The sequence below is a fragment of the Dromaius novaehollandiae genome, chromosome 12 (assembly GCF_036370855.1).
Source record: "Dromaius novaehollandiae isolate bDroNov1 chromosome 12, bDroNov1.hap1, whole genome shotgun sequence".
In the NCBI taxonomy this organism is placed as follows: Eukaryota; Metazoa; Chordata; class Aves; order Casuariiformes; family Dromaiidae; genus Dromaius; species Dromaius novaehollandiae.
Genome location: NC_088109.1, coordinates 21,565,270 through 21,590,423, shown reverse-complemented (window position 1 = coordinate 21,590,423; position 25,154 = coordinate 21,565,270). Strand labels below are relative to the sequence as shown.

At 44.8% G+C, this 25,154-nt stretch overlaps 1 protein-coding gene across 13 annotated transcripts in view; it reads left to right on the top strand.

Moving 5' to 3' along the window:
• FOXP1 (forkhead box P1) overlaps positions 1-25,154 on the top strand; it is a 376,121-nt gene that overhangs the window by 146,655 nt on the left and 204,312 nt on the right. For 12 of the 13 annotated variants that reach the window (XM_064519202.1, XM_064519196.1, XM_064519200.1 and 9 more), the window contains one exon: positions 16,930-16,995. The gene's annotated coding sequence lies outside the window, so the exon portion shown is untranslated. Of the gene's footprint in view, positions 1-9,742; positions 9,882-16,929; positions 16,996-25,154 lie in introns of those variants that run through there. The other variant, XM_064519193.1, reaches the window with a different exon arrangement.

Below are 25,154 nucleotides of genomic sequence, written 5' to 3'. Positions count from 1 at the left end.
AGAGGAAAATAGAGATGCCCTTAATTGTATTCATTTGAACATTAATACATTAATGCTGAGATTTAAGTACTGTTACTATTAAAAATTAAACTGGAGGGGCAGTGTGCAGATCCTGTGCTTTAGTGTAAGTTGTCAGGTGCAGTGTTTGCATATTTAGCCTGCCATTTTCACGCTAAAATGGACGTTGGAGGCTGGGTTTGGCTTTTTGAGGGACACTTTTTTTTTCCTTCTCCCCCCTCAGTGTCATTTCTGGCAGGAGCATTTCTTTTCATGGGTACATTTGCACCACCTGAGCAAAAGTTGCACTGATGAAAATCAGAGGAGGATAAGGAGGAACTTGTTTGCTGTCCTGAAGTCCTCTCGTTCTGCTCGCCTTCCCCCCCCCGCCGCGTCCGCGGCTATTTTGCGATACGCAACCCCCTTCGAGCACCGCCTGCGGAGCTGGAGTAGCTCTGGCATGTAGATTTCCCAGTGGGAGAACTTGTGTGGATGGTAATTTTAATGAGACCTGATTTAAGCAGTAGAATAGATCCATAAAACTAATACAAGCAGACTTTCAAGAGCTCTACTATTTGTCAGGGTAGTGAATTTAGAGGTGCATCCATTGGCTTGGTAAAGAATATTATAATCTTGAAAACTTAGCCTGCATTAATTCAAATTGTTTCTATGCAAAGTGCTGTGGAGAACTTCTTGAATCCAGGGCAGGCCAAATATAGACCTATTTATTTCTGAGGCTCAACTTTTGTACAGAAAAGCATGCTAGAACCACAGGAACTTAAAGCCGGTTCTATATGAATGAATGCGAAGTCTGTGCTGCTGCACACAGCTGTGTCTATAAGCTGCGGCAAACTCCTAGCTTTGCTTTCTTTCCCATCATTTAAGGCCACCACTCGGTCCACATATATTTCAAGCTCTCCCGCTTTGTCACGCCTAGTTATATACAGCAGTAACACGGTTTTCTTCCGTCCTGCAAATACAGGCGTTGCGCCCAGGCGAGGACCTGAGTCCCGCTTGGAGCAATACGCTTTGCTGGTGGCTCTGCTTTTGCAACCCAGCGCTGAGACGTTTCCCTTGCTGCTTTTGGAAATTGTTTAGCTCTACTTGGCCTCGTTCATCTGTTTTCCTTCCCTCGCTCTCCTCCCCAGCCCCTTCCCGCCATCCTGTTTTGTTTTTGCAGATAGTTTTCTTCGCCGCAGCGCTCTGGCGTGGCCGGGAGGGACAGAGCAGGTGGGGGAGGCTCGGGGCTGCGGGACGGAGCCCGGGAGGCAGGCGAGGAGCGGGACTCGGCAGAGCCGGAGCACGTGGAGGGAGGTGGGGAGACCGGGAAAAGAGGTGCAGCGGGGAGCCAGGGGAGGAGACGGGGAGGGAGGGATGGGGCAGGAGCCCCAGGAGCTGGAGCTGGAGGATGCGGCAGACGGGCTGGACCGACGCGGGCTGCAGCCAGATCCGGTGGTGGCAGCGACGTGCATTTAAACAGGGAAAAAGTTTATTTGCTTTTTCTCGCAGGATATGCTAAGTGATTTTGCAGTTTGAGTGGAGTGGCATTATTGCACTTAGCTCTGCATTTATTAAATAAATTTGTTCTCCAACTCAAGTGTTAAGTGTGTATTATGAAACCTCAGAGCCAATCTTAGTGGCTGCAGTGTGCAAATATTTTTAAAATTATGTAATTAAATGGGGCTCGGGCTGCAATGTCCACTGAAGTGATTTATTAATTGAATGGTTTGATTAAATTTAATGTTATTTTAGTTTATACAGAAAGGGTTGGTATCTTTTGCACAGACAGGGACATCTTGTGGGGCTGTCAGTGGTGGTTCAGAGGTCCTTACGAGGAATCTTTAGCACCCAATTAAATATTAACCAAGAAGATGTGACTCGTTCTTTCTCCGTCCCTGAAACTGTGTTTTGACATCTAAGGCTGGCGATAAAAATTTGCTCTGCAGAATCACTTGCAATGCACTCTATTTATCACTAGATTATTTCTAAATTAATCACGCTTAAAATCTTTCCGTTGTAATTGTGCTGGGGCTCAGTGCTGTATGATGTGTGTAAATAAAAAATGCCCTTTTAATTTCACGTTAACTATATCTAGCCGCTGTTACAGCCGAATTGTATCTGTTTCTGTAGAATGTCATTTTAAAGGTATTGTGGTTACTGAGCGGCAGCTGTGATTGAAAAGTATGTAAACTAATCTTTAGCTGCTCATGTCATTTTTATATTCTTATGTCAGAACACAAGAAGGCTGCTTTAAATTTGTCTTTCGCTGTGTATTAATTTTCAAGTCTAATTTTTCTTGGGTTAACGCATATACTGCGTTCTCTACTACACATTACCATTCATTGCCAAAGTAAATGGCTACTTGTGAAAAAGTACAAAATTAGTTCCTGCTTGATTACTGTAAAATACATATTTATTTTCATAGGGAGGGTTTTTATTACCAGTGCATAAAGTACAATTATCCTGCATGGTATCGGTGACTTAGAAGAAGAAATAGTCAAGTACCACGTATTTATTGCTGCGAAGAGCAATAAGTTGTAGAGCTGTGCATTGCTTTCCCAGAAACAAGAAGGAAGGTGCAAGGCTTTTTGGTTTTGTTTTGGGGTGCTTTTTTTTTCCTTTTTGCTTCCAGACTTGCCCTGCGTGTTGTTCCTGCTCTTTTAAATGCAGACCATTTAAAATTAAATCCTCAGTTAATATGTCTGCATAAGAACTTCTTTGTCTCTTGATGCCCAACCATTGAAAATTAAATGTGGTTGCGGATAAGTATTTATTCATACCATACCTCACACCTGATCTTGTGTCAGTATGACATCATCCTTGCCACAAAGATTTCTAGTGGTTTAAAAATGTTCCGTTGTGAAATAGGTGGGAGGGGTAGGAAAGGGACAAGGAAGGCAACAAAAATAAACTACTAGTGGGATTTGATGCTTTGCCAATTAAAAAAATCATATTCTTAGGTCCACACGCTGCCTTTGATCCATGCACAGGGCTTGGTTGGTGCCAGTGGCTGCTCGGTCTGTGGATGGAAGGCAGTATATGACTTAATTTGTGTGTTGTGGGAAGTACATTTTCCTAGCATGTGGTCTAGCTTACTTGAAGAATCTGAAATGCGTTATAAATGTAAATGCTGTGTTTAAGTAAAACTTCATTATATTTTGGTGGTTTCCAAAAATGCACAGGATTTGACCTTGAAGTGTTATTTCAAGGTGTTATGATGTATGAGCTAGACTTTGTAGTCTTCTAAATTAAAACTTTGAGCGCATTATTACTGTATTTTGGCATTGGCAAGATGTAGTTCTCAGCTATTTTCTGTGCTGGTCCTCATTTTTTCTAGCGAGAGTAAGGAGAGAGGGCCAAATTCTTCTGTACAATGCACGTTCAGGATGGGGGTTGTTGTCCGTTAACGCCCATGCAGCTGAAGATCGGCTCATCCCGTGGATTTGAGTCCAGCTTTACGACTATTCCTCCTTCTGGGCTCTCCATCAGGATGGAGCCGATGCTTCTGCAGCAGCGCGTGTGCAGCTATGAAGGACCACCTCTTTCCTTGACCATTGCAGAGGCCCACATAGGATGTGGTGAATGGTTTAGCGCTTGGATCCAAATCTGGTTCATATATAAAAGGAGTTGTGTTTCTGTTTGGAAAATATGAGCCCCTTTTACGTAGACCAGGTGTGGATTAGCTCTCTCAACCATTCACCCATTCCTGTGTTTGTGGGAGACTGTTTTCAATTCTTACAAAGAAGCCGTACAAGTCAAGCTGTAGAAATAGCAAAAGCAATCCAAAAAAGGATTAGAAAAAAGTAATTAACAAAGTGTTTGTGATCTCAGGTTGGTAGCCCGAACGTAGGAACAGACATAACCGCTCTAAGTATGCTTATTTCCAAAGAAAATAGTGGCAAAGCATTTCCACCTTTGCTGCCCTACCTATGCCATGAGCGTTCAGGGTTCGTGTTTCTCCTTCCCTGCGCAGCGACCGTACAGACGTAGCAAAGCAGGGCAAGAAGTGCTGCCGCCAGCGCGTGAAACCCGAATCCCGGCACTTTTCTCTCGGCCGTGGAGGAGCTTTGCTCTTCACGGGTGAAGGGAGCAGAGGAGCGGCCCCACGGCAGCCGGCCTGCTTGGAAGGTGGAGCAAGGAAGACAGCTTTAAAACGCCCAGCTCAACTGCACGTGGAGCATGCCAGCGAGCCAGATGCTGCCACTGGAAGAATATCTTTAATAGCTTGTCATCTGGCTCCAGCTGTGCTAACCTACGCCTGGTGAGCAGCCATGTGTCTGCGCCTGCCAAGTGGTGGCCAGACACTGCAGCAGACTTAAGCAATTAGTGCAGTCCCCCATCCGGTGGCTGGATTCGCCGTGTGTGTCCTGCAGATAACCGCAGTTGTTACTAAAACCAGGGATGTTTTGTGGTCCGCTGGCATGGGCTCTACTGGAGTAACCGAGGGGGAGCCTCCCTTGGCCGGGTCTGCGGGGCCGTGCTCCGCTCGTCCTTTCTCCCCGCAGATGGAAACCCGGCTGCGGCCGAGGGTCCCACCGTGGCTTGGAGGCACGTGCTCCTGAGGACATGTTGCCCGAGGAGGGGCTGGGTGGAAACGGAGAAGCTGTTGAACTTGCTTCGTTGTTTCCTTCGCGCCGCACGTTGCGTTGGGTTTAGAGCGGCGTTTTTAGCGTTGGGTATGTTATTGCAGAGCGGTAGTCAATTAAGAATAAGAACTTTGAGTCAGCACCTTGGTGCTGCGGTGATTGGTCTCCGAAATACCTGAGAGACCGGCTTTGAAGTATTGTTTTTGGTACCATTTTTATGTCAGGCTGTTGCGGTATGAATCATTATGGTTACACTGGTGATTTTCCCTCAAGAACGCAACTAACCCCAAACAATAGCGGACCGATCTTTCAGTTGAACGCGTAGGGCCCGGGCCCTGCCTTGGGCTGCGGGTGCCCACGGGCGCAGCCGAAACGTGCCGCGCGCGGGGAGGAGCTCCCCGTAAGCATCCGCGAGCCCAGCTCATTCTCCTCTTTCAAAATCCTCCTCCAAACTCTCCTCGTAGACTGCTACGTCTACAAAAAAAAAGAGCCTGACAGCAGTTAAACCACCGGGTTCCTGAGATCACTGCCTCTCGTGGTCACCTGGATCTCCGCGATGTCTCCTCTCACTCCCCCGGCTCTCTGTCTGTCTGTCTGTCTAGCCCCGTGGCGTCGGCTCTCGTAGATTGGGGGTGCGAGCTCTTGGAGGCACGCGCCGCCTCTTTGCGCAGCCGCGCGGCTGAAGCGTGGTGTGCACCATCCTTCATCCACACCATCCTCCTCGCGGGCCCGAGACCCTGCGTGTCCCCTGCCGGTGGCCAAGGGCTGCTCCCCTCCGGTGGGAAGCGCGGTGGGAACACGCTTTTTAGTTTTAATTAAGCAGATATTTGCTGGGGCGGTGACGGCGGTGAGCGGTTTAGGTGAGTAGGACGCGGTGACCCGTGCGATATGGGAGAAGGCAGCCCGAATGCCGTCCTCCCCTGGGAGCGGTGCTGGGGGAGTTATACCCGTTTTTTTCCCCCCTCTTTGGGGTGGGAAGAAGGTTTGGCCCCGCGCTGCGTTCTGGGGTGAGATGCGTGCTCGTGTCGCCCCGGGGAAGAGGAGATGTTTGTACTTTGACATTCCAGTCGTAACGTCTCGCACCTCTACGGGAACATATTGATTTCTGTGATGGCGAGCAGCAAGCTGGTTCCTTGATTGTGGGCACTTTAAAATAATTGGTGCAAATATTTGAAATCCTAGGTGGAAAAAATGTGGAAAATAATCCCATTTGCCTTGTGCGTAACTCCTTCCTGACATCCCAAATAGGGGCAACGCTTAGAAGCGCATCCAAAACCAAGTTGAAAATGGGTTGCTTACCCATGTTTCTTGAACAGATAATTTTGCTGGCACATTATTATTCACCCTCCGCTATTTTCACACTGTGACACAAAACTAGAGAGAAGAAGAGATTGAAATTTTGACCGGTACGTTATCCTGATACCTGACACGCTGTGTCGATATGAGAGTGTCTTTACCACAAGGACTTTCTTGGTGGTTTTAGAGATCCCAGTGTGAATAAGAAGAAAAAGCAGAACTAATAACTCAAGCAGCAAAAATATTTTTTTCTTAAAGAAATCGATTAACATGCAAATATGTACTGTATGCATATTAAATATCATTTCAAAATGTGATGGGCAGGAAGCATAAGTGATGCCATTTGGTTTTGTGGCATCAGTGTGGGTTGATTAAGGGGGTGGGGATAAATTTTGGGGATTATTGATATAGCATGAGTAGAGCCAGATGGTTGTATTACACATCTTTTGTGTTCTTGTTTGCTTCTTAAAGCAGTTGCAGAATTTTGCCCTGGGCAAAATTTACTCTTTGCTCGTATGTTCCCTAGTGAATATACTTTTGACAAAGTACTTCACAAAGCAGGGAAACACTGTGCTTTGCACCCGCAAACTCATCTCTTTCCTTTGCATTTGTGAAGTTAACAGCCCTGTACTTCTAAAATATTTTGTAACTTGTGAAATAAATTAGCAGTAGGTGCAAGTTCACTCTGTGTGCGTGCGTGTGTGTGTGTGTGTGTGTGTGTGTGTGAGAGTGTGTGTTGTGTATTGCTCCCCCTCTGTATGTGATATTGATTTACAGAGCGTGTCATTTTTTAAATTTTCCTTGCAGTGTTTTGGAGAAGAAACTGTGGAAATGGCAACCAGTTCGTTTTAATGCACTAGTTATGTAGTGTTCTTCCATTAAAGAAATGTTGTCTTAAAGATTAATGAGCTAATTTTTCCACTACTTTTTTAAGTTTTGAGATTGTGGTGTACCTGATTCATGTTATCAAAAACACATACTTTGTGGTATTCGAGTTGAGTGGGAGAAGGTTGTGATAGGTAGGTGGTTCTTAACTGGGTGTTTGTGACATTTGTTGGAACTGCTTATCACCGGAACCACCAAAATTTACATATATTTGTTATTTCCCTTTGAAAGCAAATTATACTTTATTTCCCATAAAAAAGATGAGTTGTCGTAAAAGCTTTGCAAGTAAGATTTTAAATCTCACTTGTGCCCTGCGCTGGCGTAGCTCCATTGACTCAGCTGAGCTTACTCCTCCTCTACATCACCGTAGGCCTCTGGATGACGAGGTCCCTCTGCGTTTATCGGCTGTAGTGGAAACAGCCCGCGATTGCAGACACATCGTGTCCGCCGTTTCGCCCAGGCTCCAAGCCGGAGCTTCGGTCCCGTTCTAGGGAACCTTGCTGTGAAAATGGGAAACAAGCTGCCCTGACCCGACTGCATCTCCGACTAGCGCCGTCGCGAGCCTGAAGCTGAAGCGACTTAGTTGTAATAATGATGCCATTGTGCTCATCCTATCTGATCCGTTCTTGAAATGTTTTAGTAAGTCTATCTTACAACATTATAAGAAGATAATCAGCTGCCTTAGAAGGTCCCCATCTGGAGTATAGAGTTCTTTTACTGAAAGATGTTTTGCCTTTCCGAGATAGCTCTCGCATTTCATCATCTGTTGTGCAGAGATGAAGTGCATATGAAAAGTCAGTGACTCTGAATCCATCTGTTGTTATTATTTTCCACTGATAATTGGCTTGAACAATGAAATGTCTGTGTCTGTAGCCTTTGAAACTGTACACCCTGTTTATTTTCTGGAGGTCTCGCTCCCCTCTCACCCCCCCCCCCCTTTTTGTTTTATTTTGTTTTTTTTTGTTGCATTTTCTCTCAAGCCTATAACTAGTGGAGCTTGCATGAAGATGACATCTTTGACTCCATGCATCAGTATATGTCATTCAGCGTCTAAAGCTTGCCTGCCGATTTTTGTCGGGGTCCTGCGTCTGCTGTATTTAAGCGTAGCGTAGCCTTGCAGCAGGAAGACTGGCAGGTCCAGAATTCGTAGCTATCTTGCCTGAAATGTAGTATTTATTTCACTTTCTCTTTTAAAATATTAATTTAGAGTCCAGTATCTAATACCTATGGAATTAGATACTACCTATAATTGTATAATATATTCAGTTGCATCCAGTTTAGCACGATGCAGGGTATTAATATTGGATTCCACTAACAGCAGTTCCATTAGCTTGCTCAACCAGTATGAGATATATATGAGCAGGGAGGCATAACTACCAGCCAGAACTGCCAAAACAGTCATTAGAAGCTCCATTGGGATGGACAAAGGCTTTTACACAGTGATATACTGATTAAATTTTGTTCTATGGTTTATTTGCATCAAGGTTAGATCTCTATCATCTGTGTGAACCGTATTATCTAACGCCTTATTTGGAAGGTCATTTTGGTGCAAAAATAGTGAATGATATAGGGGCTCTAAAATTTCTCGCAGGACTCTCTCGTGGAGGATTTCTCTCTGGTTAGGCTTGACTAGCTCGTGTTAGCAATTCTCATTGTGCTCTAATGCCGAGGGTTTATCCGAGGGAAAGTAAAAACTCCCTCCACTCTACACGAGTGCGTAGCTGCACCGAACGTGTTTGAATCTCATTAAAGCTGTTAGCTGCATCCAGCATCCTTTGACATAATCCGTGGCACATGCTGGAGAATCCAGTAAGTATGTGTTGCATTTTGCAAAGCCCAAAGCTTCCTGCGTCCGTCTGCACGCGCGTGTGCGTACGTGGGCCTCCCGAATGAGGGTTCGGTGCGGCACGCTCTCCTCCGGTCCACGATACGCGCTCGTCTGCAGCACAGGGCAGAGGAGCATAATCTTATTTATGTTTCAATAGCAATCGTTTAATACTGCCAGTTATTAAAAAATAATTAAATTACCAAAACCAACATGTAGCTAAGGCTTACAATAGGAGGTCAATGTGATTTGACTCCTCAAGTTAGGGAGGGACACTGGTGAATTCCAATTGCTTTAAAATTTCGCTTCTCGCTTCCATTTCTGGGGTGGAAGGGCAAACGAGACGGAAACGTAATTTATTTCTCTAGAAGCAAGGATAAATCACGGTATATAATTATGTATATTTAATTATAATAATAAATGCTTAGAGGTGCTTGGTGGTTATCACGGTCTCCAATTTAACTGGTTTTGGAAGTAAATATAGTTTGGAGGGGACATTTTGTGAGGATAGTGTTTCGGAAATAACATTTTTCAGGGCAACTTGAGGAATTTCTTCCTTTTCCCCAAATAAGCTAGCAAATAGGCCTGCATTAGCCAGTGATTCATTAGAGCTAGAACAGGTTGGTACATGCAACGCGTTTTATATAGTAAACAAATCGCAGGGACGGCGCAGGCAGCTTCAGGTTTGGCGTGTCGGCTCAGCCCGAAGCGCCTGTGCTAATTTTGCATCCTCGTTCAGAGCGGCTGGGCTGGAAGCGCCGTGGATGCGCGGCTAGGGAAAATGCGTCTTACAGGTGGCGGCTGGGGCGGCCGAGCCAGAGCGGGCGCAGCACGCGCCTGCCTTTCTTTGCCAGAGCTATTCCTCGATTTTAAGCGCGTTTGGCACCGAGCTGCCGGGGCTGTTGTTATTTACTGCCAGGCGAGCGGCGCGGTTCGCTCGACGCCGGGATGCGATCCGGTGGCTGCTACCCCCTTAAACAAGCCGTGCAGCTCGTCAGAGAGCAGGACAGGTAGAAGGCGCAGCAGGCGTCTGATTTGAGCCAGTTACTCATTTGCTGAGTGTTTGTGTTTATGCAAAGGGGCCTCTTCCTGCATATTTAATCTAGAGTAAGGCAGTGGCTTTTGTTGTGTTTAGACCACATACCTCCAGCCCTTCCTCACACTGCAGCCCGTGTCGAAGCACAGGAAGGCTGGATAGTCCAAAGTGCTCTAGTGTTTTCAAACTCTCAACTTTCTGCCGTTGGCTGGGAATTTCTGTGCCGCTCCTAAGCCTTGTGCTTCCTCCTCCATGGGTAAGTTTGCACGACGGTAGCTAGCGTGAGAGACTCTCGTTTCTGTTCCATTTTAGAAAGGCACCAAGTGTTTTGTTTGCTTGCCGTAGCCGTCCAGCCCTCCTGGTCTGTTTAGGGAGTTTGTTGCAGGGAATTAGATTGAGAATACAGGTGTTTCTGGAATATACTTCTGAATAAAGTACTAAATGCAGTGTCGCAGCAGGCAGGTATTTGCGGGGGGCCGCGGGGGGGGGGCGAGTTCGGTGTTATTATTCTTTGTACTAACAAATCCTGTTTTGTAACTATCCCGAAGATAATGCTTCCATTGTTAGCTAAAAGCTTTCCAACACGGTGCAACACAGGACTGCAAAAGCAGCAGCAGAGAAAAGAAAGAGAGAGAGAAAGAAAGAAAGAAAAAAAAACAACTCCGCTCTTTATTGTTTCCCTAGCAAGGGTCCTCACTCGAATGTCTGCGCCGTAATGGGGAGGTTTTTCTTATGTGGAAATTGAATCGTCTCTTCATTGATATTAATAGCACACTAGAGATGTTAGCCATGATGCAGAGCACCAGCACCGGAGAGTAGGAAACCTGATATTGCAGGGGGAAAAAATGACAGTCCTACTGCTCCTCGGCGTGGGAGCCGTCCCTCCGCCGCGGCACAGTTTGCATAATGGCATCCGAGCTCAACTCTTTGCTATAGGTATTTTAATCTCCAGCTCTTTCTTTTAATATAGATGTAATTACGGGCGCTCGGCTCTCGCGCTTATTAACCGCGCAGCTCGCTCTCTGATTCAGTCTGAGCAGACGACTTTTAAAAACGACTTTCTGGCAGATCGGCGCGGCGTCGCCCGCCCGGTGCGCGCTGCCTGCGTCCCGCGCCGTGCCGGGAGGCTGCCGGCGGCCGGCGGGGAGACGGCGACCGGGGGCACGGCTTCCACGCGCGGCGTTCGGACAAACGTGGAAAATGTGCGGCGTAGAAGTAGTAGTTTGGGTTACCGATTAACTATTTCCTCGGTTTGAGTAACTCCTCTCAAACAGAAGAGTGTGCTGTTCCACCACATGTTGGAAAGTGTGAGAAGCTGAATAAAATCTCATCAACCTTATTAAAATATGTAGGGACTTTGGTCTTCTTGGGTACAAATCAGCCTACAGACTCGGAGGCATTTATTAACAATAAGACTGCTGAGGGTTTTTAATAACAAAATTACAAATACCGTATCTAATTGTAAGTGTATTACTTTTATGCTCCAGTTAAAAAAAAAAAAAAAAAAACTTTTTATGAGGAAAAGTACCTCAGTCAAAGCACCTTGTGTGATTAGTGCTATTGTATTCTTAAATTTTGATTGATAGAGATAATAGTTTTCACTTAAAAATACAGACAGGTACTTTAACTTTCCATGACAATAGCTATTTGCATTTCTTTTATCTTTTTGTTTAACATTTGTGGGGGTTGGGACGGATTTGATTATTAACTCTTATTGCACACTGAGGTAAATGCTAAAACAAAGCTTTTGTTAAAGCTTCAAAGGTAAAACAGCAAATATTGTTTTTAGGCTTCAATATTTAAAGGCTGTTAAAGGATACCTCGACAATATTTCCACATGACCATGACCACGGGTAGCACTTTGCGGGCAGGTAAGGGAGGTCGGGGCCCCGGGCAGCCTGCTCGGCCGCGGCTCCCGCACGGCTTGCATGGCGCGCTGGCCAGGCCGGCGAGCCCTTGGCACCGCGGCCGGGAGGAGCGGCCCTGGCGATACGGAAGGGTTTTTTTCTTTAAAAAAAAGCCGCAGCTTTGCTCTCGGGGCTGAACGCAGGATGGGTGAAGCGAGGCAGCTGCAGCAGCAGCTCGCGGCGGGGAAGGTGCGTTTGCAGCACGCAGGGGAATCGTCAGCGTTTCCTAAGGATGTCGCTTTGCAAAATAGACCTAACTGCACGCCGTATGAGTCTTGAAAAGTAACGGCTTAGCCCTTTTTTGTTGTTGTTTTCTGGCTTTGCAGAGCTGCCAGTTAGTAATACTGCAAGCCCTGCGCCGGCGGTGGTTGCTCCACCGTGGTTAGGGAGGGAATATTTCCTATGAGCACTTCAGCTGCGTGAGGTCGAGTCTCGAGATGGGAGTTGCAGCCCAGGCACACAACGGTTAAGGCTGGCACTGAGGGTTGTTTTGAGGAGCTGGGGAGAGGTGGCGGGTTGCAGCGCTCCGTCGCGGGGCGCGATGGCCGCTCCGCGTGCCGCGTGTGCGAGGCCGGCGACCAGCGCGGCGTCCAAGGATGCAAAGCTGCCGTTCGGATTCTCCGCTGGAAGCGAGCCGTGCCTAACTCGTCTGTTAGCTGCGTCCGTGTTTCCTATAAGAGCTATTAAAAAGGGGGGAGGGACGGCTCGTGATTAGTCTAGTGGCGTTGGCTAACGCCGGGCGATCCTTCCCCAAGGTTACGGGGGACTTGAAAGGTGGTGTTATTCTGGGTAGGGAAAACGCGCTGCGCCTAGCTTTGTCCTCGCGCTATTATTTATTTTTATTTTATTTCCATTTGGAATAAATCAAGAGCACCAGCCGGAGCTTCTGAGCAGCCTGCTAATGACTGAAAATGAAAATACAGGCGGATTTGCTCCCTCCCTCCCTCTCTCCCTCCGCCGAGCAGCAGCGAGGCAGCGAGCGCCCGTATCCCTGCGTTTGGCCTGTACCAAATCCGTTTCCCCCTCTTCGAAGCCGGGCGAAAGAAGTGCACGTTGCGCTCGCAGGCTGCTGCTCACCTGCGTCTCGCTCTCCCGGGAGGAGGTGATGGCTCCTGGCGCAGGGTGTCTCCTGGGCCGCTTCTCCTGTTATTTAACGCACGCCGCACAACAGCAGATAGCCACCTCGGTTAGGGGCAGGAAAATATTTCCTCTTGGAGTATTTAAAAAAAATTAATGTATTTATTGGGCTGCTGGGTGCCCCTTAAATAAAAGCACAGCAGAACTGGAGGGATGACTTCAGTCCACCCGCCAAGCGACGGTACAGGGGATTTACGGGTGTTGGTACAAGCAACCCAACCGGGGTCCGCTCAGCAACCTGCTGCAGGACGGGCCCTCAAACCTGTCTGCTGCCAGGTGCTGCTCTCCACGACCACGGTACACCTTGTATTTTCAGGATTAGCAAAATACCAAATAAAAGGGTTTTTTTTTTTCTCCTACTAATTTGCAGCTGATAGGATCATCGAATGCCTCTGTCCCCTCACATGACAGCAGAATAGTACTGATGACAACAGAAGGGCATATTCCAGCCTGCGTGTAGCTGAGTGTAACTTAGGGAGCTTTGAAGGGAAGGAAGTAGCTGTATTCGATGGTTATGGTTCACTTTATTTGGAAAAAAATATTGCACGAAAGTGCTTGTTTTGATTATCAAGTTCTGATATTTTAAAGCTTTCGGGAAAGCCGCTAGTAAATATTTCAAACAGGCACATTAAATATATTTCGGCTGAGAAATTAGGTCTCGTATGAGAAAAATGAATGGAAATCAGATTTTGGAAGCAATCTTTTGTTGCACTTAAAAAAAAAAAATAAATATTGTGCTTTCTAGGTAATGGAGGGGAGATTCCCTCCCTGGTTTAGGTTTCCAATAATGATTTGTAGGCTTCTCAAGGCTGGGACACGGGCAAAAAATTACGCAAATAATTCTGAGCAGGGGAGCAGTTCAACCGATGTTCTACTTTCCTGTGTAAAATTACTCACAGCCAGTTTGTGTGGGATCAAGGTCTTTGTTTGTCTATTTTTGGCTATATACAAGGCTATTCTTGCTGAGGTATTAGTAAAAATGTTACTCTTCTAAGTAAAACTTTCTTCTGCAGTGCTGTCTATTTCTGTGTATTCTTTGTGTTATTGGTTAAATTTAGCTTTGCAGCGATGGCTCAGAATTAGCTTTCCTGAAATTACCTCCCTGATACAAATAGCAGTACTGAAGGAGGCGGCTACTAAATCGAATATGGGTTGTGGGATCGAAGTGTTCAATGGTCCGACCCGAGAGCGGGGAAGACTGCAAAGCCTGGAGCTGGTTGTCTGGTACCCTGGTACCAGAGTGAATTGGTAGCACCTGATCCAAAGTGATAAGCGTGCTTTCTGGTAAAATTAACCAAAAAGATTATGGCCCTGGGTCAGGTCATGAACTTTTTTAGGGTTATTACCAGTTGTCAATTCAAAAAACCCTAGTGAAATTGGTGATAACAATAGTATCTTTGCATCCATGGCTTTCAAAAGTCATTACAGAAAGAACTCGCGTTCCCGTCTCGTTGATGGGTAAACCGAGGCTCTTGGTGAGTAAACCCACCGTTTCCAGGAATGTCTAGTAAAATCCGAACCGGGCAAGAGTTTTGTGCGGCCTTTTCCCTGTGTGTAAATCCAGTTGAGCTGGTGGGACTGCACCCCAGGCGTTAGGTTGGAGAGCTTCCCTTTGACTCCCGAGTCTATATGGCCACCGCTGCTTGCAAAGTGGATTTTTGTATGTGGTGTGGTTTTCTTTTTTAATCATCCCCTTTGGGGAAAATATGAGTCTACGAAGTGTCTTGCTTTGGTAGGCTGGGATTTTTTCTTTGTTTGCTCCATGCACGCACTTACAGTGTTGATGGTACTTTGTGTTTATCTTAAAGACAGCGTGATGGAAGGAATGTGTGTTGCCTGCATCAGTTGACTCGCCCATATAAACATTTTCAGGGGGAAAGTCTGTATTTGTGTTTCTACATTTTGAGATACTTGACTTCTAGACTCTTAATGAGAAATTTTCACAGGTGTGAACAGCTGTCTCTGCTGCTCGTTTTGATTTTAAGGGTTCGTTATCCAAATTTTTGGAAGTCAGGTAGCACGTATCTCAACTGAGATAACCAGACGTGAGAGCAGCCCAGGCTTCAGTCTCACCGATTTGTGAGAAGTGCTCAAGTCCTCCTGAGCCCACGGTCTTGTGTTGCGCTCGGTAGACCATGCTTGTCTCCCTTGAGTTAGCGTTGGGCCAGTGTTACTGGGTTTCCCTGTCACATATTTATTTCATGCGTGACAGGCATGTTTAGAAAAATGTTACCTGTGTTTTAAGGCACTCCCGAAAGGTTTATTTTATGCACATTTTATGCGAATGTGTCATTTTCAGCAGTTTCCTTAAGAAGTGCATTTTAAGATGGTTGACTTGCTATCATGAAGGCTCCGGGTAGAAGTGAAGTCTGCTTGCAAAATACTGCCAAAATAAAGATCTGCCTGCCAAATATACAGAAAATTTATAAAATAGATAAATATGAAAAGAGGTTTGAAGTGTCAAACCCAAGATAACCCCCGCAGCAAAGCAGGAGAAAAGCCTTTATTGTTGCTAATCTAAGAGCACATCGTGTGTCAGAGGTCATGTATTTTACATAAAAGATGTATTGTTTTACATACTCGCAGGAAGGTGAGACCTGACCTATGATGATGGAGTACTGTTATGTCCTTTCCAATGCAGAAGCAGGAGCGTCTTGCGCACGAGCCCCGGCGAAGCTGCTGGTGCTTCCTAGACAGCAAACACTTGGGCGTTTTGGCCCCTGATCTGCCAGGACTTCATTACAAGAACTGTGAAAAACTGCTCCCTCAAAATATATATGAAGTACCAATAAAGATAATAATAAAGATGATGATAATAATAATAATAATGCCAGTTAGCAGATGAAAACAATATTAATTTCACCTCAAGATAACCTTTTTCCTGGCTAAAAGTAGTCAGTTTTCAATGGCGAAGAGGTAATGCCTCATTCTCATTGTGAAAGCCCTTTTCCTTCCAAAATAAATGGCAAATGTGTACATTTTCTATTGAAAGAATTTAATGAAGATTCTGATTTTTCCCAGAGGTTGATATTTTACTACTTTGGTTAAAAAGAAAAAGAAAAAAAAAGCTGCACCTATTTATGTAAATAGCGTAACTTATCATTCGATGAGTTTCACAAACACCCCCAAAATTCACATCACTCTGTGAATTTTATGAAATGGAGTTTCACGTAGCTCTTTCTTGCGCATCGACATGTCATTGAGTTTCCGTTTCGTGTGATGTCATCTGTGTCGGCAAACTATTGCCTGTTTCTGCCTGTCTTCCTTATATGCTGTTCTCCCCCCCGAAGCAGAAGATCAACATTTCAGTGAAATTGTCTTATAATTTTACTCTATTAAGCTATTTGGTCAATTGATGTGGAATTAATGCCGAATGCTGTTAGTGGTTTGAGTTAGTAACTTGATCTAAATTAATAAACAAATGTTTTTCTTTTCTCTTGTACCATATGTTGATCCCAATTACATGAACAGAAAGTGGCAGATTGTCATGTTTCTTAGAAGATTACATACTCTTTTGCATAAGAGAGAGTACACAAGATGCAGTAATATACAGGGTAAAAAAAACCACACGTGCTGTTTTCTCCCTCCTACTTTTTATAAAGATACACTTTAATTATTTTTCCTGGTAAGAGCTGCTGTTCTTGCCACCTTGGCAGATTTGGTGGGCTCTGGTTGTGCGTAGCAAGAAGACACCCCAAGACAGTAAACAACTTTTTGCATTAGGCACGAAAGATGCAGCTAGTTGTAAAACCTCATCTAAGACTGTGTCTCTATGGAAAAGGATGAAAAAAGAAAAGATCCAGGAGCTAAAATAGCAGTGGTTACAAATGGTCTCAAAATGCCTCAAATAAGGAGAACCCATTCAGACAATAGCCAGATCTCTGAAACAAAGGGCTGAACTCATATATTATTCAAACCGAAAATAGATTGATAGACATCAAGATTAAGAAAGTTTATGCTAGAGAACAAAGATGTCTCATCTCCATGGTTCTTTTTTCTTTTCTCCTTTTTTTTTCTCCCAAAGACCAAGTTGTTCTTGCTGCACTGAAGAGCCTCGCACTGGCTGGTACTGATAAGCAGCAGTCCTGTGACTTGATTGTTTTTATTAACTCTCTCAGAAAGTCATTCACCATTAAACGCGATTAGGTTCATTTGTTGTTTTATTTATGTTTGCGCTTGCAAATGCGGTGCCAATGAAAGCGCCTCGGTCGTCGCTAACCCTGACCCAGCAGTCACGTGTGTTGCCCTCTCTCTCTGCAGGGTAAGAAGAGTGGCCTCTTTGGGTGGCTGTAACTGAAGATTGCTTCCCGGGAGCAACTGAGGAAGGTAAATACCAGCGCAGCTTTGCACGCCTCCGGGTCGGAGCCGGTCCTGCCGGCGGGTTTGAGGCTGGGTCGCGTTATCGGTGGCGGGCCGCCGGCGCCCGGGACGCGGATCCTCCCGGCTGTGGAGCAGCCCAATGGAGAGCCCAACGTGGCCATCGCCGCGATTGCTCGCTTAGCGCTGCAGCCGCTCCACCGCGTGCTTTTTGGTCTTTTTCTGAGTGTAGCAAAAAGGAAAAGAAAGAGTGCTCTGTAAAAATGATTTTTATCGAACGCAACGCAAAGGTCCCTTCCTCCCCAGGTGACTCCTTGCCTTTCCGCTGGCCCAAAGTTGCAGGCAGGAGAGGGGTATTAACCTCACAAAAGTGGCGATTCATAAAATTAACTTGCAGGAGACAGGAGTAACGCGGAGCGGTGCTTGGTGCTGAAGGGTGTCATCTGACTGAGGTTCATATGGCTGCTTTATAATCACCTTCTTTCAGAAATTAATAGTCGGTTAAGCACCATAGCAACAAGCAACACTGATGTAACCGTTAAGCAGTGGCTGCTGTTCGCTGTGATGTCAGTGCTCGTTAGTACTGTTCTCTTGACCTTGTTTGAATATAAAATGCTGATTTCATTTCAAACTTAGAATTTTGCAGAATGACTAAATGCATCTGAGTGAATGAGAGCTATTTTTGTTTTTAATTTTATTAAAATGTACTTCAAGGGGAAAAAATGTCCATGTTCTCTTCTGTTTTAAATTAAAATAGATCTAAGGACGATGTGTTTTTTCAGTTCTTTGTTGCCAAAAATATCTATTTGGGAAGCATGAAATTCATGAAGTTCAAGTGAATATTGCAATCCTTGGCCATGCCCATGGTTTATGTCAGCAGGATGATATATGCCTCTCTTCAAGATTTGAATATTACTGTTTTTTATGGTGGAGCCATGAGGTATTAGATGCAGTTCAGATTTTGAAGCCAGGGCAGGTCCTGCTCTGGAAGGCTTGCAGTTTAAGAAGATGGTGGTTCCTTGCTTTGCAGTGGTGTTTCTCTCTCTTTTTTTTTTTCTTTTTTTTTGTGGAATAAGGAAAAATGTTAAGTCCTAGGTGCAACAGACTACCTCAGAATTTATGGGATCCTTGTGGAGCTATGGCTCAATGTGGGGACATGGTACTCTGTGACACATGGAAACTAGGAATCTCATTTGTGATAAGTGCAAAACACTACCTTTAAACTAGCTTCAAGCTTGTTACCGGTGTCTCCAAAACCAGCCGTATTTTGTATTACTATGGTCAGGACACAGCGGGTGCTGGGCAAACCCTCTGGCATGCATCGTTCAACAGCAGCCAGGTTGGGCGATTTGGGTAGACTATATCCCCGAGAAGGACCGTTAGATCATTCGGTCCGACTGCCTGGATGTCGTGGGTCATTGAGCCGCATCCAGGACCCCTAGACAGAGCTGGTAAATAGGGTTCAGGTAACCTCTGTCTTCTGGAAGACAGCCCGGTCTCAGTGGGAAGACACTGAGGAGCAGAGAAAACACCGCTGCCCTTTGTGAAATTTCCCATGGATCAGGTACTGTGTAGGCATGCTGTACACAAGTTCGAGCATATGTTTCCAAATCGTGCAACAAAATTCACAACTTAATGAAAAAGTTGCTCCATGCGTGCTTTAATGTTGGGACTGTGAGAAAGTATGGATCCCTCCTGCTTCCATCGCAATGAGAGGTGCTGTTTTCTTTGGAAAGCTATTTGCTGCAGGATCAGCCCCTAATCTTGCAAAATATTTGATAAAATAAAACCATAATGAATGATACGTGGTCTAAGAAACTGGATGTCAAATTTCGACTTGGCAAGAATTGAAACGGCCGAGATAATAAACCATGAGAATGGGAGATAGTAATGGAAATAGTGATAGAGTCCTAATTAGAGCAGTGCCACCGAAACAGGGAAGGTTAAGGGCTTGGTTGATTGAGTTTGAGCTCAATTGCTTGATAGCTTAATTTCAGGTGAAATCCCATCTTCTGAGTTAGCGGGTAAGCCGCTCGGCGCGGTTACAGAGCAAGTCTCTGCGCTCCTCGAGGGGCGGCCGCGCGGTTCCCTGCATCCCCGGACGGCGTGGGAGCCTGGCCTGGGGCGTGCAAAGCGGGATCACAGCACAGCGCTGATAAAATAGGTTTTTATGCTTCATGTTTGGCTTGTTGCTTGTTTCCGCGAGCTCCAAAGAACTCTTTAACAGCGACACAGATAACTGAACAGATACGGCAAGGGGCTCTGATGGTTAAACCTTCAGAATTAAGCTGTTTACGTTCTCCTTTATTTAGCACTGTTAGGCGTAATGCCTAATTATATGCCAGTTTTGCTCAAAGTAAGAATTTGAATTGAAATGTTTGATTTGGGGAGAAGGGAGGGGAAATGTATTTTTACAGAAATTATGGACAATAGTGTTAGTTTTCCAGAAGCAGTCATTTGTTTAAGTGCATTTTCAATAATCAAACGCGTTCAGTGAGCATTGTAAATCAGGGATAGCTTGCATGCTGAAAAATTGAAAAGTACAAAACATGCTACTAAAGTTGTACATTACTGATAACAAAAGACACATGCAAACTTTTAAGATAGCAAAGATAGAATCCTTCAGAAAACCCTAACAGGGGGAAAAAAATCAGCACAAAAGGACTTAGCAAAGTTACACTTAGCTTAAAATTTCAAATGTTAATGCTTGTCAGAATTAAATGCTGATTAAATATTGATAATAAAATAGTAGCTGCCTGCTGCAACTCAGAACCAAATAAGATGGTCAACAGGTGAATCTGTGGGTCTGAGCTGTAAATTTTTTTATTCTATTTTCTCCTTCTCTTCTCCTTTCCTGCAAGTCAGGAGAAAGGTCAGAAGGATTTTTTTCCAAAGCGCAATACAAAAAATGTGTTGCACAGTTTGTTTATGTAGAAAACAATGTGGTTCTGGGACAAAAAAATTATTTTTCTCCAACAGTCACACCACTTTGTTTTCTCAGGAAGAGTCGTAGCTCTAAAACTGTGTCAAATATGTCACTGTGCCGCTTCTTCATTGGCCTCCACATGCATCTCCCCCTTCTCGTATCTCTGGGTTTCCCTGCTCATGACTCGGGAGGTGATTAGAGTGATTTTTTCCCTGCTGATTTTGGCGCCTTGACTTTTCCTGCTTTTGACCCACTGGTCCTAAAGCGTATTACAGAGCAAAAATGGCCTGAAATCCCAGAAGATGCAGTATATGGATGCTTCTGTGTATGGCTCTGGCATGGCATGCTAGGAACATTTTGCAACAGTGCTTGCATTGCACTGAGCAGCAGATGGGGATTCAGGACACCTCCGTTGAGTTTTGATGTCCGCTGCTGACTTTGTGGTGTGGTGCTAGTCATGTAACTTGAGTGACTAGAGTGTGTGTTGGTCCCCATCTAAAACTGCATTTATTTACGTTCTCATTGTTGGGTGAAGTTGCAGTATCCGACCTGTTAAGACCTTTCAAACAGAAAGGTGATATGAGGTGCAAAGTCTTTCTCTAATCTTTAATAACAGAAATTACAATATTACCTGTATGTTTTGGGGTAAACCGAAAAAAAAAGATGATTATGGTCCTTTGGCAACGCAAATTGTTTAAAGTTCGTACCTGCTTTAATGAGAAGTTTTAGTCTGGAGATGGGCAAAGTCGTGACTTTTCTGAAGCAATTGGGTCAAGAAGATTTGAAAATAGATTAAGACATTTTGGAATAACTTAAAAAGTATTTGAGCAAATCTCATTAACATGGACCACTAGCATGCTGTATTGAAGACTTCAAAGATCTGTCAGAGGAGTTCTCTCTGCGCTATTGTCTGCCAGCATTAGCAATCTCAAGAGAACATGTTTCTTTTGTTTGCTTTTGGCCCATTTAGCTTTTCTTCTTCTTCTTCTTCTTCTTAATGTTCCTTAATGTATTATAAATCTTCAAGTGGGTTGGTAGAAAAATATGTTTCTCAGCTGTAAGACAGACAGTAGCAGGTTTTGATCCTCTTATCTGACGCTCGTGGACCAAATCCTTCTGGTCTTCACGAAGCTGCAAAAGTGAGCAAGATTTGGTCAGTATTTTGCATAATCCTACTGTGTTTCTTCCATTTATCTTAGGTAGATGCTTGATACGATCTTCAGTAAAACGCAAGTGCGGATTTGTATTACTTCAGGCGTTCAAAGTACCATCATCTCATTTAAAAGGCAGCCTGAGCAGTTTGGGGAAGGCTGCTGTAGAAGCTGCGTTTGGGTCTTTGGAGCCTGTTCTGGTTCTGCCACCAGTGGTCCAGGAGCAGCCTCTCCTCTCGCTTTGAGAGCATCCCTTTGCCATGGGCTGTGTTCAACGGGTTCATCGCTTGTGTTAATCTTCTCCTGTTTGTGAGCTCTTCTGGGGTGGTAAACTGGCCTTTTCTGCCTGCATGCCTGCGTGAGGGCGATGTGGGAAGTTTCTCGGTGGCATGCATGGGCCAGCGTGGGGCTGCCAGGGGCAAACGGAAAACTGAGCAAAAAAGGCTTCTGTGGGGAAATGGAGTACAGATGCAGGATGTTGGTAGGACGGTCTCTCTCTGGCCTTTGTAGTGTGTCCCCCAAACTTTGCTATAATTTTCCATGTCTCTTTGGCAGGACCAGTCAGGGTGTGCGAGGTTGGGTCTCCCTTCGCTTAACTGCCCCGTTTTGGAAAGCGCATAGCAACTTAACATCAGCGCCTCCGTCAAAGGTGCTCAACACTGGCCCTTATGTTCAGAAAAATTACTTGGAACTGACAAACTGAAAACAGGCTAAAAATGGTTCTCTGCCGTGTACAAGGGAAGGGTGAGACCGTGTTGGCTTGGTCCTGTCCACCTTGGCCTAACCACGGATGCACCAAGGACACGGGGTGGGAAGTGCTCGTGACGCACTGTGCAGTGCCGGTTGTGCAATTCCCAGCCTGCTGCTTCAAGGCCGTGGATAACTGTGTCAGGACATGCTGTGTTTTACCGTGGCTCGGGTGGGGAAGGGATTGCAAACGGCATGGGTAGGAATGATGTTGCTCCTCGTTAGTCCGGAAGCCAGGCCTAGGTTACTGATACCCTGGGCTCAGGCTCTGTCTCTAATGCAAAAACAAATGTGCTGGAAAGAGCCAGCTGCAAGGTTTCCTTGTGAAGCAAGCAAACAATCTCACTGTGTGTTGAGAGTTGTGCTAAAACTTGCCCTTGTGTCTGTCAAAAGGCGCAGTGCAATGGATGCAACCGTGACGGCCGTTTGCTTGTGCAAATAGGCTAATGGGCGTTAATGCGCGGCAGTTGTCTATTAATATCTCGTAGCCCTGCCCGCTTCTCGTGGCGAGGACAAGAACCACTTGCAGATTTGCAGGCGTGAAACCTGCCTTTGGAAAATTCATACTGCAAAGATGGTGCTCATATCTGCGTTTTAAAATCTCGCAAAGTGAGAAAATGACACCAGAAATAGATTCATATTGCGTATTTCATATTTTATTCGGTCATCTCTGAGGTCACTGCCTGTTGCCTTCTACCACACCAGAAGTATATCTTCCGGCATGCCGAAGTTACTGTCCTACAGCAGCAGCAACAATATTTTACAGTGGCAGTGGTACAAGACCAGTGATGTCAGTGGGCATTGCAGGAGGCCACCCTTTCTATTTGGTAGCTCGTACTAAAGCCAAGGCATTAAAAAAAAAAAATGTTTTTGGCCCTGATTGCCTGCCCATATTTCTCATTGCAGCATATGAAAGTGTTTTTCACTTCTGCTAATGGCAGGAACTTCAGACGCCACCTCCAAGATGTTTAATTGCTAAGCGTTTCTCCCGGTGCAATCTGTGAATTTTAATTTGGGACTCTCCCACCTCTGCTGCCCATATACTTTCCAGGGTGTTTTGCGTAATAGTGCTTAATTGCAAAAGGGTCATTTCTGACTCTGAGCTCACTGTTTATTTTTTTAGTAGGGTAGCACAAACATTTGGACATTTGTAACTATGACTCTGACGTCATTTCCACTGCAAACCATTAATATCAGTAGTTTATAACATGGCTTTTCAGAATGCATTTCTGTTGAAATATGATGATCCCTTTTTATTTTGTTTTACAAAAGTAAAATTATTTCCCCCCTCCTTTTTTTTTTAACAGAGATAAACTGGCACCCTTCGAGTAGTATCTGCTTTCTTCTCCCGTCATAGCCTTTGCGGTATTTTTAATAGCAGAGTCCCTATGCTTATCCATATTATATTTGGGATACAAGCGTTTCGTTTAATCCTCCGACACGTTAAGGGTTAGTGGGTGCCACTGGTGGAAGGAAACGTCTGTGGAAGGGCACCGCATTTCCTGCCCACGGGGCACTTCCACCAATGCAGCGCTGCCGTGGGGAGACGGACATTAGTAATTGTTTGTGACGATCTTAGAAATAGAAAGTGCTACTTTTAAAACCTAACAACAGCATAAATCAATAATATGGGCAATGAGACAATTTCCTTTTGGGGGGATGGGGAGGGGGATTTTTAACCCCTTTTTAACTTGAGAAGTTATTCCCAGCTAAAATGCCTTGCGGTTACTTTTACTCTTTGTGTTTGCTTTATGGCTGCCGTTATTCTTCATTTAAATTTTATTCTGATAATTGGACAGGGTAATTTTCATTGGGAAAATTTTGTTTTTAGACCCTTTACTGAACACAATTTGAACATTGTTAAAAATGTTGTTTTTGGAAAACATCAGAAAAATGATTTTCTGAAGCGCTGCAGATTCTTTTGCATCTTTATTCCTCTTTGAGATCTGATGTCCAGCGAGGAACAGTTTGCTTTTTTGTTTGTTTTGGTTTGCTTTAAGGAGGGATAGATGATTGCTTTTGGTGCTACTTGCTAAGGACATTCAAAGCTCTCAGAGCTCCGTTTGGGAGAACAGTAAAATAAGCCCACAGGAGGTCTTGTAAAAGTTGTAAGAAATTGTAAGCATGTCTGCTGAGTCAATTATACGAGACAAATTGCCCGGGTAAGGCTGCAAGGTTCCAAACTTGTTATTTGCTCCCCATTATCTTTAAAACAATTCCGATCTACCTTTGATTTCACAGCAAATAAATACACGTTGTGGAGAAAAAAAAATACTAATTAGGCAAAATGTTTTTAGAAATTGGAAGAATTGTCTGGATTTATATTCATGTTAACAGGAGAATCTGGCCTCTCTTCTTTTGAAAGCTGGATAACTGAAAAAATTTAGTTTAAAGCTGCTGAATTTGGCTATTTAAAATTTATCTCTGATGACACTGAATACCTGAGGTGATATTTTTAAAATCATTTGAAATTTATTTTTTAAGTTATTCTGTAAAAAAAAAAATTTTTTTTTGAACCTCTGAGAGCATTCACCATTTTTTGCAGAGTTTATTAACCCTATCATGAGTTTCTGAGAATTGCTTAAAGGGTGGTGAAAATCCCACATGTGTGTAGTGTAAATCCCACGTGTGCTAGCTAATTCTCTAGAAGTTTGTGTAGTTAGTGTGTCATATGTTCATGTCATGCAGCCAGCTGGAGTATTACTGCTCCGTGAGGTGTTGTGGTTAACTCAGCTTGAAGTACACTCAGAAAAAAGGTAGTTTTTTCTAGGTGCTCGATATGGTCACACAGTCTAAGAAAGTCCTTTTGCCCTTTTCTCCCAGCCCCTCCTTTCCCGGCACAGCTGGTGTGTTGGAAAGCTCGGAGAGGAGCTGCGATGCCCGTGCTTGCGTCCCGGTGCCGCTAAGGCGGTGATGGGCACGCGTGGTGTGCGCTGGCTGCGGTGTCCTGTGCCCTGCGGTGTCACCAATCTCTTACTGCTGCTGCGTAGACTTGGAGCTGTCTTTGGTTTAGGAGCGGGGGAAGACCTACAGGCGCCGTGGGATCACCGCTGTCGCAGCCTATCTAATCTCATGCAATTCGTAGATCGAAGTCCTAGATGTACGTGCGTAGGTCTGTCCACCCTGGACCTCCGATGGACTGCCACAGGGGAGCAAACTTTCTGGGAAATATGTTGCTTGGGGATATGTTCAAGTGCTGTTCTTTTCTTTTTTGTTTTGTTGAGGCATTGAGTTTTTGTAGAGCATTAGAAAGAGTTGTTTGTCCCATAAATTTACTCTGCCCTTTCACGGTTCCTTTCTTCCATTTTCTGCTGTCCTTTTTCTCAGCTAGGGCTTGGAGCAAT